We start from the raw sequence: 15,921 nt of genomic DNA on the forward strand, positions 1-15,921 counted from the left end.
CGGGGAAGAGCCAGGTTGTGAGAGCCTTCCGGTAGGCCATGTAGTCCTCGCTATGTCTAATGCGGGGAGGCAGTGAGTTCCACAAGGTTGGCGCCAGAGTTGAGTAAGTGGACCCTCCGATCCTCAACAAATAGGAGGTATGGACCACTAGGAGGAGTGCAGTGCTTGACCTTAGGCTGCGAGCTCGGTGGTAATGCGTAATCCTTTCTTGTAGTAATTTGGTGCCTGCTTTATGTAATGTTTGGTGGGTAATACATAGGTATTTGAAGGCGTCCCTGCGTCCAATTGGGAGCCAGTGTAGGGTGTGGAGAGCAGGTGAGATGTGTTCCCTTCTTCCCAATGCGAGAAGCAGTCTCGCAGCCTAGTCTTGTACTCTTTGGAGTTTGTTTAGCTGGGAGGCCGGTGCACCCAGGTAGGGGGAGATTGCATAATCTAGTCTGGACATGACAATGGACATAATTGCAGCCCATCTGTTGGGGTAGGTGAGGTAGTGGAAGATGCACTTCAGGAGCCTAACATGAAAATGACAGGATGTGGATGCATTATTGATGATGGTGGCCAGGGAGTCGGTTGGGGGAATAGAGCAGTATTGCCACATACCATGATTGCCATTTTCCCTGGGTTCAGAAGGAGATGGTTAGTCGTCATCCAGCGGTCAATGTCAGTGAGACATGCTCTTAGGTCTAGGTGAGGGTAGGCGGTCGATTTAGGAATTCTCAAGATGATTTCATTGTCAACCTCATAGCTATATCAGGTGAGGTTGTGTGTGTGGATGAGATGTGAGATACTTGGGTTGCCCTGGAATTAGCTGATAGATCTAGGAACGCTGGAGAAAAACCCCCACAGAGCATGTTAATGTTACCGAACCACATAGTAACTAAATTAAAAACCTTAGTGCCTGAAAAGAGATTTACTTGGGATAAATTGACTGCGTGTATGCAAGGAAAGACAGAGGGAGCAACCATGTTTTTTAATAGGTTTGAACAAGTGTTTTCAGATTTTAGTGTTCAGGATTTAAGTACACAGCCTGGAAAGAGATTATTTGTTGACAAATTTGTGCGAGGATTAATCCCAGACATTCAGCCACAGATTACTGCTTCTGAAAATGCATGCCATGCAAAATCCCAATCAGAAGTTTTACACATTGCTCAGTACTATGAGAATAGAGTAAATAATGAGAAAGAAAAAAAAGAAAAGAAGAAAGGAGATTTGAAATCTAGTGTACTTCTGTAACAGATTGCGAGAGGAGCACGGGGTGGGAATAATGGAAATACACAATCGAGAAGCCAGGTCATGCCACAAACAAGGCCAGTGCATGCGAACTAATGTGCCTATTGTAGGCAAGAGGGTCACTGGAGGGCACAGTGTCCGATCCTCCAGCAGAGAGCAGCGAATTGAAAGATAAAGATTGAGAGCACGCAATGGTATGCCCAGTCTAAATAAGAATCTGTTCGCTCAAATCAACAGAACCAGCCACAAGATAATAATGCAGGTAATCGGGGAGGTCAGCAACAGAATACTGGTAATACAAACACATTTGACACTAATTTGCACTCCTAGTTCACTGAAGATTTCACATCTGATGATGTTTTGTTTCGCCAGGACAGCCCGAAGCAGAGTCTGGAACCTATTCCTATTCCCGTATATCAGAAAGGACCCTACGTAGAAATGAAAGTCGGGAATAGAGACCATGTTTTTCTAGTAGACACTGGGGTACAGAGGTGTTCCATTGACCATCTGCAGGTTCAGATATCTCACTTTCAGGGCAAAATAATGTTTCCGTAGGGTTCTCTGGTACTCCAGTAGTGAGTACGGTTTCTCGATCGGTACCGATAGCTTTGGGTCCATTCACTGACTCATGTCCATTTTTATTGACTACGAATTGTGGTGAGAATCTTCTGGGATTAAATTTGTTGAAGAAGTTGAATGTAGCGATTTACTGCTTGCCAGTTGGAGTATATTTGACCATTTCACCCCAGTTGAATTTCACTTCACAATTTGTGACTTTGCCTTTACCAAGTGAGTTATAATAGTTGCCTATGCATTTAAGGGCAGTAAACGACAGCAATGTAGGGATACTGAATGTTGAACCTGTAAGCATAGTATTAAAATCCAGTATTACATTGCCAAGCATTATGCAGTATAACATATCTGTAGAAGGTGAACAGATGCTTAAAAATAGGTTTTCCAATTTAATACATCAAGGTGTTATAGAAAAGATTTCTAGTAGTACATGTATTAGTCCAGTTTTACCTGTTTACACTACCGGTTTATTAATGATCTCCACGCAGTTAACAAGGTAGTAGCACCACAGTTTCCCATTATCCCTGACATCACCACTAGCTTGACTATGATTCTTGATATGGCTACACATTTTTCTGTAATCGATTTGAAAAACGCAATATTTAGTATACCTATTTATCCAGACAGTAGATACTTGTTTGCATTTTCCCTGGGAGGACGCTCTTTTCCATTCACACGCATACCACAGGGATACACTGAGAGTCCTAGTATATATAGCAGAGCTCTTAAGAACAACTTGATATGCTTCAATTGCCTTCCACTCGCACATTTATACAGTACATTGATGACCTACTTGTAGCTGCAGATTCCGAGGATGCTTGCAAGGAGGGAACCGCCTTATTGTTGAAGCATCTAGCTGAGCATGGTCATAAAGTATCTTTAAAAAAGTTCCAATATTGTCAAAATGAGGTTGTCTATTTAGGCTATGTCCTGTCGAAGGAGGGTAGACGCTGTCATGGCCACTGGGCAAGGACCACAAGCTCCACTACATAAAAGGTCCAGTTGGAACCAGTTGGCACCAGGCTCATGAGTAAGTGTGCTCTGCACACTTTATTCTGGTGCACGTGCCTTTTTTTCCCCCTGCAGGGCCTCCACGTGCCTCCATAGAAGTTAATTGGGCTGCATGTGCAGCATCCTCTAGGACTGGCATGGTGGGGCCACGAGTCGGAACAAATGGGCGTGGCTGGGACCAGGCTACTTAAGCCTGCCCTGCCTGCATGCAGGTGCTTTGCGTTAGTCTGCTTACAGCTATGTAACGCTCACTGCCGCCTGAAACACATCCTTACCTGATTCCAGTAACTTACCTGTTTCCAGCAGCTTACCTGATTACAGAAGCTTACCTGATTCCAGCAGCAACCGCAGTCGGAGCACATCCTTACCTGATTCCAGCAGCAACCGCAGTAGGAGCGCATCCTTACCTGATTCCAACAGCAACCTCAGTCGGAGCGCATCCTTACCTGATTCCAACAGCAACCTCAGTCGGAATGCCTCCTTACCTGAATCCAGCAGCAACCACAGTCAGAGCGTATTCTTACCTTATTCCGGCTCCCAGCCACAACACTACTCGGGAGCTCACTTTCGGCCAGCTTCATCATGGATCCATTCATCCATCATCTGCTGGTAGATATCTGGATAACAGCATTCCCGCCTGACCTCGCCAGGGCATCCCTGCAAGAGAAAAGGACAAAATAAGGTTAGAAAAACTATAAAGACATTACGCTAAGGTTGCGCTCAAACAAATCCTCGCTCTTGACCTGTGAACCAAACTTACCACCTATTGGGACATCGTCAACTCCCTTTTTCTCCATTTGGGCTCACTTCTTGCACCACAACTACCGCTGAGCCTCATATCACCTAATGGGGAAAAGGAAAGACATTACAAGAAGATACGGACAATAATCAAGGAAAAAGACATTACAAAAGGATACAGACAATAATCATAATCGAAGGACACTTACCTTTGAAGTGGTTCAGCCACAGCTGGTCTGGGCTGCCATGCACATGGACCAGTGAAGAAACTCGTTCTATCTAAAAGTGCCCCTGCAGTGAGAAGCAGGACAAAGAGCTTGCCATCATAAATAAACAGGGGCAGTACCAACGACCAGTGCAGTCCACAACGTAGGAGCAGGGGAAGAAGCCTGACCCAAGGGAGCCAGTTCCAGGGAGGGCTGCAACCGTGCCCAAAGTCCCCGCAGAGACCAGTTGAGCGTAACAACGGCTTTCACTTGAACGTATACAAAGTATCTCTGATATGACTGTTCCAAATACACAAAAAGAAGTCAGGGCTTTTATCTGCATGGCTTCATATTGTACGCAATGGATTCCAAATTGTTCACTTTTGATTAAGACAGTGTTGGCCTTAACTAGGAAGGATGTAGCTGTACCGTTACCTTGGGATACGGATTGTGAAGAAGCTTTTGATCTGCTCAAAACCGTGTTATGTTCGGCACCAGTTCTGGGCACACCAAATTACAGAGAGTAGTTCATTTTATTTGTGAATGAGAGGGATGGGCATGCCTTGGCTGTTCTGACACAGGAACATGTGGGAAGAAGCAGACTGGGTGGTTGTTTTTCCTCCACGTTCGACCCTGATGCATACATTTTGCATAAATGTCTTGAGGCTGCAGCGGCTGCTGCCACCTCAGTAATACAAAGTGAGGGTATGCTCTTGGGTCACTCCTTGACGGTAATGGTACCTCACTCAGTAGATGTTCTGTTAAATAGAACACAGACTCAGCAGACTAGGATTGGCAAGTTCCTTAGAGATTTTGAAGAATTCAGCCGTGCTGTTGGTGGCCACTGAAAAGCATTTTCCTTCATCTTGGACCAGATGGTGAGTCTGTAGGGCCTTTGTAGCAGACGGCAGGCCAGTTGGTCAGAGGGTGTGCGAGAAGCCAATCATTTTTGTTCTGCAACTCTGCACTTGCTTTTCAGCAAGGCGAGGTTGTAATCATACCAACTGGAGGCAGGCTTCATGCGGATCATCATGGCAGGGGCAAATAAGTCAAGTGTGTTGGAGATGGAGAGCTGAAGGTTAGCAAGGGCTTAGTCAGAATGACAGTCCATTGAAGGGCTGGGGAGATGAAAAAGGTGGCAAAGGCAGCTACTGACACTTGTTTCTTGAGTCGAATGACAGAGAAGGAGATTGGCAGTGCAGGCAGTGGCTGAGCCTGCGGGGCCAGGTGAGAGGAGAGGAGAGAATGATCAGACAAAGAGAGAGGTGTAGTGAGAGTGTTTGATAGAGAGATGAGTGCTTCCAAGGAGCTGAGGAATTTCATTCCAGAGTACAAGAGGATACCCCTACAGAGCCGCCGCCAAAATGGGTCAGAAAATGGAATACTATGCTACCTAGATCTGGGGGCTGAGAAAGGGAATTTTACATCCTGTTGTCCAGTGATTTGCTTCTGAATTTAGGACAGAAATTAAATGGCACCAACAAGAGGGTCCTGAGAAAATTAATCCCTGATTCTGATTCCTGTCGGAATGATTTTCATTCAGCAATTAAGAGCATAAGTGAACCAATACCTCGTTTTGTATTGAGATGCTATAATCCATTAAAAGTTGAATATTGGGAAGAAGGAACATTTCTCTTTCCATATAATCAAAATAATTGTATTTCCTTGGTTTTCATCAGAAAGCAAGGGCCTTGGTCCAATAAAATTAAACTCTCTTTGTCTAGTTTTTAAAAGTTTAGACAGAGAGCTTTGATAATGAAACAGGATCACAGAATCCGTTTTACAAATATAGTGGCTTGTTAGCCATATCTTGATAAGTTTGGCTTGAATATGGTCCCACCTACTTTCTGAAGGCAGAAACGTATCTGGGGTTGTTCAATTGCCCTTTCCCTCTCAAATCCAAACTTGACATTCAGGCTGTAGCTTCAGGGTTTCTCTCTGACTCCAAGGGGAATTCTGGGATGTGTTGTTCCTGGACGATTTGTTACAGAACATAGGAGGTTTGGCTTGCATTGGGGATATCATTCTTTTGATTAGAGCTGACGGCACTCGGAATACGTTCAATGAGAGTGGCACCCACACTGAACTTAACCCAGGCACCTGCTGGAATGGTTGCACTTGTCCCCCTCACACTCCCTCGCACTTCCTGCCTGACCTTGAATGTACTAGGCCTAGCAGGTGTGTCTGTCCTCTTCTCCCTCTGTCTCCCCTCCCTAACTTGGTTGTGCATGGTATACTCATTCATAGGCACATATACCATCCTGTTTTGTTTCTGTATGTCCTGCTCCTTCCCCCCTACCCCTTTTCTCCCCACTCTCTGTCACGCAGTTATACCAGTAGAAATGCCTCTGCCATAGTATGCTAGTTATTGTTGTCAGATCAGATTCTGAATCTTCATGGCCTAAGAATGACTACTTTATCCCCTTGTTTCCTTCCCGTCTTGAAGCAGAAGCACTTCACTTTTGCATAAGCACTTTACAAATAAACAATTACAATTACTTTGATGAGCTTGGCATGAATTTCCAGAGTAAATATGATAATGAGTATAAGGTCACTTCATCACAGTAGATAAGTAAGTGGTTGGTGTCCCTTAAAGCCCCATTTGTATAGTGGTATGTTGCATTGTACAATTGAAATACTGCCTACTTTGAAAGACATGTTTTGTTTTGTTTATGATTGCATTCCTCTTCTGTGAAAATAAACACACAGCAAAATACAATGTGTCAACCTATTTTAATTCCCATCTTGCTCTCTGTGTGTGCTAATGTGCTAATGCTTGCGAATAATCAGAAGGAGGCCACACTTCATTTTAAAAGTCAAGTGCCTTGGAAGCCCCATGCACCATATGATTTGGACCACTGAATCTAGCACGCATCATGCAGAGGTAGCATTACTTACCATTTTGCATATCAATGATCGAGAAAGACATCACGTCCCCATAAGCTGTTCTCTAAGGAAACAGGTTAAGAATTGCAACAAAGGGTGAATTGAATGCCGGTCCATTTAATAAATGTTGGTCACAAGTTGTGAATCTTTCTAAAAGAATCTGTAAGCAAATAGAATTTAATACACAATAAATCAGTGATTCATGGTTAACCACATATCAGTACCTGCTAGAGCTGATAGTTGGCACACACCAGGATAGTTCACATTAAATAGAATCATTATTGTAGAGCTGAAACATACACTCACGCTTTGGAGAGGGATAGGAAGATCGCCTATACATTCCATTAACCATTCAAAGGACACACTATCGAAATTAGACCCTGTAAAGACATATGACCTAATTTCCGAACTAAGAGATTTGAAGCAAACAAACCCAAGTCTAAAGTTGATCCACAAATTACAACATCTAAAAGAGCAACTTTGGGCTACATAGAAGTAAACTACCTTCTCAGCCAGAGCCAGCATGGTTTTAGGACAATAAGAGGAACAACATTGGTGCTCTGCTAAATATGTCAGATAATAGTAGGATTATGGCAGTGTCAATTCAATGGAAAGTATGTGAAAATCAAAAGTGTATAACAGGATTTTATTGCATAATTACATTTAAATCTTAAATCATCTAAATGTGTAGTGCATTTTAAGAAGCTGTATATTATTGATTTTTTTACTGATCATTTACAAGGTGCAGGACTGTATGTATATATGGTGAGGAGTTTATTTGTACTCTTATTTCGCACCTGACATCTATTTGTAAACAGGATAAATCCTGTATCCAACTTCTTGTTGACAGGGAAACTAAGTCTACATGGTGACAGAAAGGATCCATTGAATTTGCATATATACAGAAATAATGAGTTGACTTAATGAATTTGAAGGTTTGCACTTTGTTTATTTAGTGTATTTATTTATTTATTTATTTTGGCATTTGTAAAGCGCACCTAACCCTGGGGCACCTGGGCGCTTGTTCATTGATCGTTCATTGATAAACTTTAAATACACTTTTGATACCTGATTTCATGATTTTCTAAGATTTATATGTGTATCATTTTTGAGCTTCACCTAAATTCTAGTACCTTGTCACTGCCTTAATCCTACCATTATCTGACCTTTTCTTGACTATAGTGTATATAGAGGCCGGGTTTGGGTCAGGTAAATACACTAGATTCTACTAGTGGATTCACCCAATTTTTGTTCTAAACTGCTAAATATGTGACTTGCTACAGAATAATGAGGATGACAACTTTGCGAGATTTCATAAACTACTGGACATTTCTGTGCCATTTGACACCATAAACCACAACATTCTTCTAAAGAATAAAAGGAGCTGTGCAATGCTTGGACCCACTCCCCCTTTCTCACAGTGACAATGGAACCCATGATCTTTTCTCCTTACAGATCCTGAAGACACCTACTAACCTATGGAGCATAGAAAAGATCAACCATTTTGCCTTTCCTGTTCAATATACATGAGTATACATGACTCCCCTACTGGACATCATCAGACACATTCAAGAAAATAATACACACAAAAAAATAACTCTTTATCACCCTCTGTCTTTACAATGGAAATGGCCTTTCCTTAAGAAGGAAGTTCCAGTACAACACACACATGAGGGCTCTAAGGTCGAGTAATGCCACTTGCCTGCTAGTTTCTAGCTTCAGCATGAATTGTCAGGGAGGATCTGCTTTCTCACTACTGTATAGCACATTTTGGAACTCACTATCCAAGTCACTTCACATGGAAACAGCTCCAGACATGGGGCTTCTTTAAACACCTAGCCAACACTGAGCAAAGGGTTGGTCTACTACACACCACATTCACCAACCACACCTCACCTACCTTTTTCTGATAGCGTATTCCCTATCTACAATCTTAAAATCATACTACAACTGCTGCAACCAAGAGACAACCCCACCCTGTATCACAATGAAGGACACACTGAACCGATCGAGCATCATGGAAACAACAAACATCTTAAAATCAACATTCAAACATTCTGCCTCCCAAACCTACTAGTTTATCCGCTACAACAAAATGGGCAGCGATTTAAAAGAACTTACAGCAAGAACCCTCAGAATACTTCTGCAAATGCTCTGAAAGGCAGCTTAAGCTCTTGATAGTGACATTTAGAAAAAAGAGGGATGCCCTAGGTTCTTATGAACAGGTAATACGTTATATTGCTATGCACCTTCGATGGATAAGCCTTTTGGTCCCAAAACATTCCTTCAACAAGTAATTTTGAAATGCATCGTTATGTACTATGAATATTTATCGCCCATGTAAAGTGCTGCTTTTTCCAAAGACATGTTATGGATACATAATGAAGTCTTAAAAGCCAAACTATGATGGATAATCAACATATTCAGATTTTAGAGTTGAAATTAACTCTGGGGTTGACATCATGCCCATATAAATATAGGAAGAGATGCATGAAACATACCTAATCGTTTGGGGTTAACAATGAAGTACTACTATTTCGTATGAAGGAGAAAATGTTAGAAGGCTTTGATTGGTGAACTACCAAAATCACCAAAAAAGGCCTTGGCACTGTGGGGGAAAACCCATGGCAGTAAAGAAGGTTTAAGAATCAGAACTAATTCAGACGGTGTCCAGTCAACTGGTCGACTGCAATTTGGTCGACTGCAATTTGGTCGACACCATTTGGTCGAATGCCAAATGGTCGAATTTTTTTTTTTTTATATATATGTGTTTTGTGGGTTTTCGTGTGGGGAAAAAAATAAAAAAGAAAAAAAAGGGGGTTGGGGGGGGACCCCCCAAAAAAAACCAAAAAATGGGTAAAAAAAAAAAGAAAAAAAAAATTCGACCATTTGGCATTCGACCAAATGGTGTCGACCAAATTGTCTGTCGACCAAATGTTTTCGACCATTTGACTGGTAACCAATTCAGACCTATTATTATATAGCAGTTTGAAGATGTCAAAAGATCCTCTGATACAATTGGATTTCTTAGCACATCATTGCCTTTTGTCACTTTTGTGTGGCATTTAATTAACTAGAGTTCTTCCTTTTGGACATCTCAAATCAAGGTGTTCTTCTGGACTTTTTTTTATATGTGTCCAGTTTACAATCTATTACCTGCCGCTGATACATTGCCTGGAGTAGAAATCCTGCATGCACTTGCTTCATTTGAGAAGAACTCTTCTTTATCTGAGTTAATCTTATGAATAAGGTTCATGGGTGGATGGGTAAGGTAAGGTTGGATCTGTTGGGCTAAATTACTGTTTTGCTGTTTATTTTGAAAATATTTCACGAGAGTGGATACAAACATCCTAGTTGCCCATCTTGGCATGCACCAACAGTGTTGTGAAACAACTGAACACACAGTTCAAAACAGTCTGTATACATAATTTGAAGGAAATACTCATTTTATAATTTGAATAATGGTTTCACAGAGATTCAATTATAGATAGCTGTTTTGAAACTAAGAGAGCAAGGACGCCATCTTCTTCACTCGGGGTGTCCTGATATGCCATAGGGCCCATTATGTAGGACCGGGCATAAACTGGAAACCCTGCAAAGTAGAATTTTGTGCAGACAACTGAAAGAGTAGGTTCCCACCCTAAACCTATCTTGAGTCTCTGTTTGTGGAACTTCTGCCGTGGAATTGTCATTATGCTTCGATGTAGCGGAAATGTCACATTTTGGCCTTCTGGGTGGGTCTACATTTCTGAAGTTTTGATTGACAAGCAAGTGGAGTGCTTGTACTTGGTCCATTGAGACTTTGTTTACTGGGGATACACCTTTACTTTGTTCCCAGTGCTTTGTTCAGGGGACCATGGCAAACTGCTGTCTCTCATTACTGTTTGAATTTGTAGCATGCTAGCATTAATGATAGTCCTCATTAATTTGTCCGACAGTTGGAACAAGTTGCCCACTAAAGAAAACATATTCCCCACTACTGTGGCACACCTGATGGCACTAGAAGCAGTGAGCACTGCCACATAGCCCTCTGGCTCTAGTTCCCTTACCACTAGCAGCTGAAGCATGGGCTTTGGTATGATGCGTTGTAACCACCAAACACCAGTAATGCTCTACTACGTCATTGGATTCGGTGTCTTAACTAAACATGTGCTCATCCAGACAGCTACGACTGCATGATGGCACTGAGTGAAGGATCAACAGCGCTACTCTCGGCACAGACACGCCAATGCTCTAGAATATGAAACAATGCTTCATGCGATGCCTATATGAGATGCAATCACAGACATGCCATTATTTTGCAATGAAACCAAGAAGGGGCATTTGAGCAATGCTACTAACTGTTTCACTCTGTATCAGAGAACAGAAAAACAAGACCTTCACATTCCTTATAATTCGCCAGCGGGCCCCTGAGAAAGATATAATCAGTGACTGCTTTTCAGCGATGGTAGGCACTTGCAGCCATAACGCTGGTGAAGGAAAGGCATGCGTCGAAAGAGAGGAGCTGGAAACCACCAGCTGGAGTCCACCAACAGTATAAACCACCCTTACAAACTCCACCACTATTATTTTTAGCCTACCCTCAGTAATATTACTGACATTGCAAACAAAGCAACGCCGCCCTCTGCAAGATTACATGGAAGATAAATGAATACTCCCAAAATGAGCAGAATGGTGCATAGTTAGGCAATGATGGGGGAGGTGGTAATGGTGATGCAGGTTGGGTGTTACATGAGCCTGATTTGAGGACTCCAAAGGGCACTAGGAGTTCTCTTTTTGGTAGGAGAAAGAAGCAGCCACAAACAAGCAATACTAAATGTGCACTTAGTTTTACTTTGTAGATGGACATGCAGGCCTCTTCCATCACATTGAAGCACACCATCTTGCCTAGTGGAACATTATCAAGAGCCTAGGAGACATTTTACACGCACTGCACTCTACAAGTAAAACAGGGAAGCTACATATCTAAACCCCTAGAAGTGTTCACACCAACCACATGCTAGATCAATCACTGTCGATGTCACAGTAGCCATCTACATTGGAGAGCAACAACAACTGTCACCTTGTCAACATCTGCTAAGGCTGCCTTGTGCTACAGGGCTATGTTGGCGTGTGTGGGATGCCAGGAAATCCTGTCTTGCTTTGAAATGGCAGCTCCCTCAGGGCATGCAACAGTGTTATGAAATGCTATACGATACTATCCTATGTTATTTTCAGCTATGCAATGCTGTTATACTATTTTAAGTTAGGTCATGTTTTGCTATGTGTATATTACTTGTTACACCTGATTTATACAATTGGACAGAATCCACATAAAATGTTGTGTGAGAGCTGTAAACAAGCCTACAGTTTCCCCTGCAATTCCCAGATGTCGTCCCAAGATGTCTTTACCACAACAATCACCACCACCTTCCATTGCCACCACAAGGCGTGGAATAGAGACAGTGGCATTGCTTGGTGGGCATTTTGGCCCAATGTACAGGACTCAGTTCTTTTCAAGAAGCTTTTAGGCGATGATTGACATCAGTGTAGGTTGTGTAATTTAGCCAGTGACAATGATGGAATGAACGCACTTGAAGCACAATTATTCAAATACAGCCAGAACAAAGTGTCGGGAAATGGTCAAGTAATGTTAACACGCTCCCCATTATAATAACAAACTAGGGGGCTGATTCATGGAATTTGTGCGCAGAAAAACGGGGATGTGTGCGAGATTCTGCCTGCAAATCCCCATTTGTTAAACAGGGATTTGCTGGCAGAATGGCGCACAAATCCTCATTTTTCGGTGCACAAATTCCATGAATCAGCCCCTAGATCTTTTTTTCACGACAACAAATCCTTTAAACATACACTAATGGGCATCAGAACAACTAGCCAGGTTGGGGTTGAAAAACTGAGCTGGGATGGCTCTGCTCATGTGCTCATGAAATGCTTTCTCATTTTGGCATGGACTTCAGAGACCTTCAGGAAAATAAATCTTGTTGCAAATGTAACAACATCACCTGGTTACCCAACATGGGTTGAGATCTGGAGTGGGGACAGAGGAACAATGGCTCAAATCACTTTTCATTGACAAATCTTATGGGGTTAAAAAAGAAAAAAAACCTTCTTGGCCTTCGTGGATCTTTCCATGGCATTCTTCAAGGTGGACTGATCTTTGTTATGGGTCCATATGTTGAAGCTTAGTATAGGCCATGGCCTATTCAGTGTTTTGGGTCAACTATACTCGCGCACGGAAGCCTTTTCTAGATATGGTCATGCTGGGGAGTGTACGTCTAACTTTCCCACTGACCAAGGTGGAAGGAAAGGTTGCATGATTTCGCATTTACTCTTTCAACATATTCTTGAATTAATCTGATGCTGCTTTGACAGAAGCCACTTTAGATATAGTGCATGTTAATCAAATTTGCATCCCATGCCTAGAGTATGCGGACGATGTTGTCCTTTTAGGACTGTAATGGAATTGCAAACATTATTATGCATATATGTGGCTTGTATGACTGCAGAATATGGTTGTCTACAAGAATATGTCACAGGTATAGCAGAAAGAAAGTTGATAAGGCGCTGACTTTTTATGTGGAGTCCGAAGCTTCGAAGACAGTAAATCATGTTCCGTATGCAGGTGTTACATTTGCTGACAATAACTTATGGCATTCTCAAATTGATTTTGTGGCCAGTAGGATAAAGCAATCATATCTAGTTATTTAAAAAAATGTTTTACTGGTCACAGTGGTCAATAAATGTTTACATATTGCATGTTATGGGACTGGAGTTTGAGGTATAAGTAACCTTAATGCCTTATCAATTATCGAAAGCAAATTCCTGAAAAGTGTATTGGGATTTGCGTCATCAAACAATGGATTAATTAGTATGCAGGGAAACTAAGATGACTCCCATCGCAGTGATTTTGGAGTTTAATCCTTTTTGGCTGTGGTGTACAATTTGGGCCAGTAATAGCATGGAGTTGAATAAATGAATCCTACAAGACATACTTCAACTCAAGAAAGTGTTAAGTATCCCATGCCTTAGTAGTGTAAAGAATTGTTTGGAGCTTTTGGGTTTAGGTGATCATTTTTCCAACCTGGTGTCAAGTAATGTTGCTACTGCTTCTATACTAAAACATGCTATAACAATGCATGTGCATATTGATTCTCCATGTATGGGACTGATTCATGGAACGCGTTCCTATGGTCTTGCACCATCATAACACACTTCCATGAATCAGGCTCTATGAGTACAAGTCTACTGTTAGGACATATTTGCCACATGTGTTACCTACACCTTATGGATCAAATGACTTATCCTTTGTAACAAATAATTGAACAAGGAAACTAATTACACGTTTGCGCTTTCATCAATTATCCTTACGGTTGTATACTAAGAGATGGAATAAGGAGCAGTCTTTGGCCTGTGATTGTGATAGTGTGATGATTGAGTCTAACATTTATCTATTATTTGTCTATTCATGGTACAAGGTACCAGAAGCTCATCAGTTAAGGGGTTAATTCCGCTATGTAATTTTAGGCTGTGTCATGAGCCAAGATGTTAATGTCTGTGAGGCTTTGGAAGGGGTCTTAATTCACGCTTTGAGAATTAGAATGACATGTGTAGCTTCTTTGTAAATGTCTGTATACATAGTCTGGATTGGTGTTCAGAATTTTATGAATTTCCTTTGAATTAAACTGTGTGTAGTGCTACTACTGAACAACATTGCCCAATTACTATCTTCTCATTCTCAATGGCTTCTTGAAAGTGACAACTCTGGCAAATAAGGTTGGTAAGCTGTTAGATAAGTAAAAACTAAAGAGAGTAACCGACAGTCAAGAAGTGACACCAACACCAGAAGTAAGTGAAATGGAAGAAAGAGGGCTTTGAGAATGCTTCAGTAGTATGGCACCCCTTGTGATCAGTAATGATTTATTGTTTTAGATAGCAGAAGAGGATATGGAGATATGATGATAGTTCTATCAATGGAACCTGCAGATGAAGTTATGAAACAAATATGTTCACCTCGCTGCTTGATTGGAGAGTTCAGTTTACAATATTTGCTCTTCCAAAATCTCCACTCCTTTCTGTTCACAAATTCCAATTGGCCTTCTTACTTGTTCCTTGATTGCCCAGCCCATTGATAAAAGGGATTCATCTGTCTTTTACTAAGTTCTGCAATATTTCTGTGAAAGTATCGCTACACCTCAAATCACCCTGAGCAGGTCACTCCAGCTCAAACCACTTAAAATGGTCAAACCCGCGTGATATGTAATGAGGAGCAGCTAGGGGGCTTAGTATACAGCTGTGACAAATGCATGTCGGCTGATTTCTAATGTTGGATTTTAGCTTAGACTTCTGTTCTGTGAAAAACCTCTGGGAGTTTAATTATAGCTGCTAAAGCATAAACCCACAAACAGTGGGAAAAATTGAATGCCTAGCCAGGAGCAGGTTGCAACCAAACTATGGTTCTCCTCCACTGAAAGAGCTGTTTACTGAAAGGGGTACCATGCCTAATCTCCAGAGTGGTTATCCTCTTGACCTTCCTCTACTGGTTGGGCATCAGAGCCTGTAACCTACCCTGCTGCACTGCTTGTGTGTGCTGTGTGGCCATTAACTGACATCTATGACACTGTGCAACAGATTATTATTATGCATTATTTTGGGAACCATTATGATGATTTAATATTCATTAAAGTGTGGATGCACCTTTGTGTGACGCTTGTGCTGATCTTTTAGATGGAACATCTTTTTTAAAAGTGGGGCATTTTGGGGAACGCTGCACTGCTCTTGTTAATGTAACATTTTGGTAGTGGAATGTGATAATCTGTGGACGTTCCTACTCCTCCGCATCTTAATCTAGAATTGTGATACTTTGAGGACACTTGTATTGTTCTTGGCATGTAACACATTGGCTAGTGAGGTGGGATATTTTCTGGAAGTTCACACAGCTTTTGTCAATTTAACATAAATCTAAGTGTGCTTTGGGGAAGCCAGAACTCTCCTTGGCAATGCATCAATTTTAGTAGCAAAGTGTGTTCTGCTGTTGTTAATGCAACACTTTTGTTCGCTGCTTTAGGGATACTTACCTTGCCCTTTTCAATGTAGTTTTGTTATCATAATGGTACATTTTAGGGAGGCAGATACTCATTGATGGAACCAATGCAAATTAAGGTTATTTGGGGCAGTGGGGAACACACATGCTTGTCCCCATCAATCAACCAATGCTATGAGAGAATAACACACCTTTCGCCACGAGGGCACACCTCCATGTTTGGCTAGTTCTTATACA

Source organism: Ambystoma mexicanum, chromosome 12, assembly GCF_040938575.1.
Source record: "Ambystoma mexicanum isolate Mex_15411 chromosome 12, UKY_AmexF1_1, whole genome shotgun sequence".
In the NCBI taxonomy this organism is placed as follows: Eukaryota; Metazoa; Chordata; class Amphibia; order Caudata; family Ambystomatidae; genus Ambystoma; species Ambystoma mexicanum.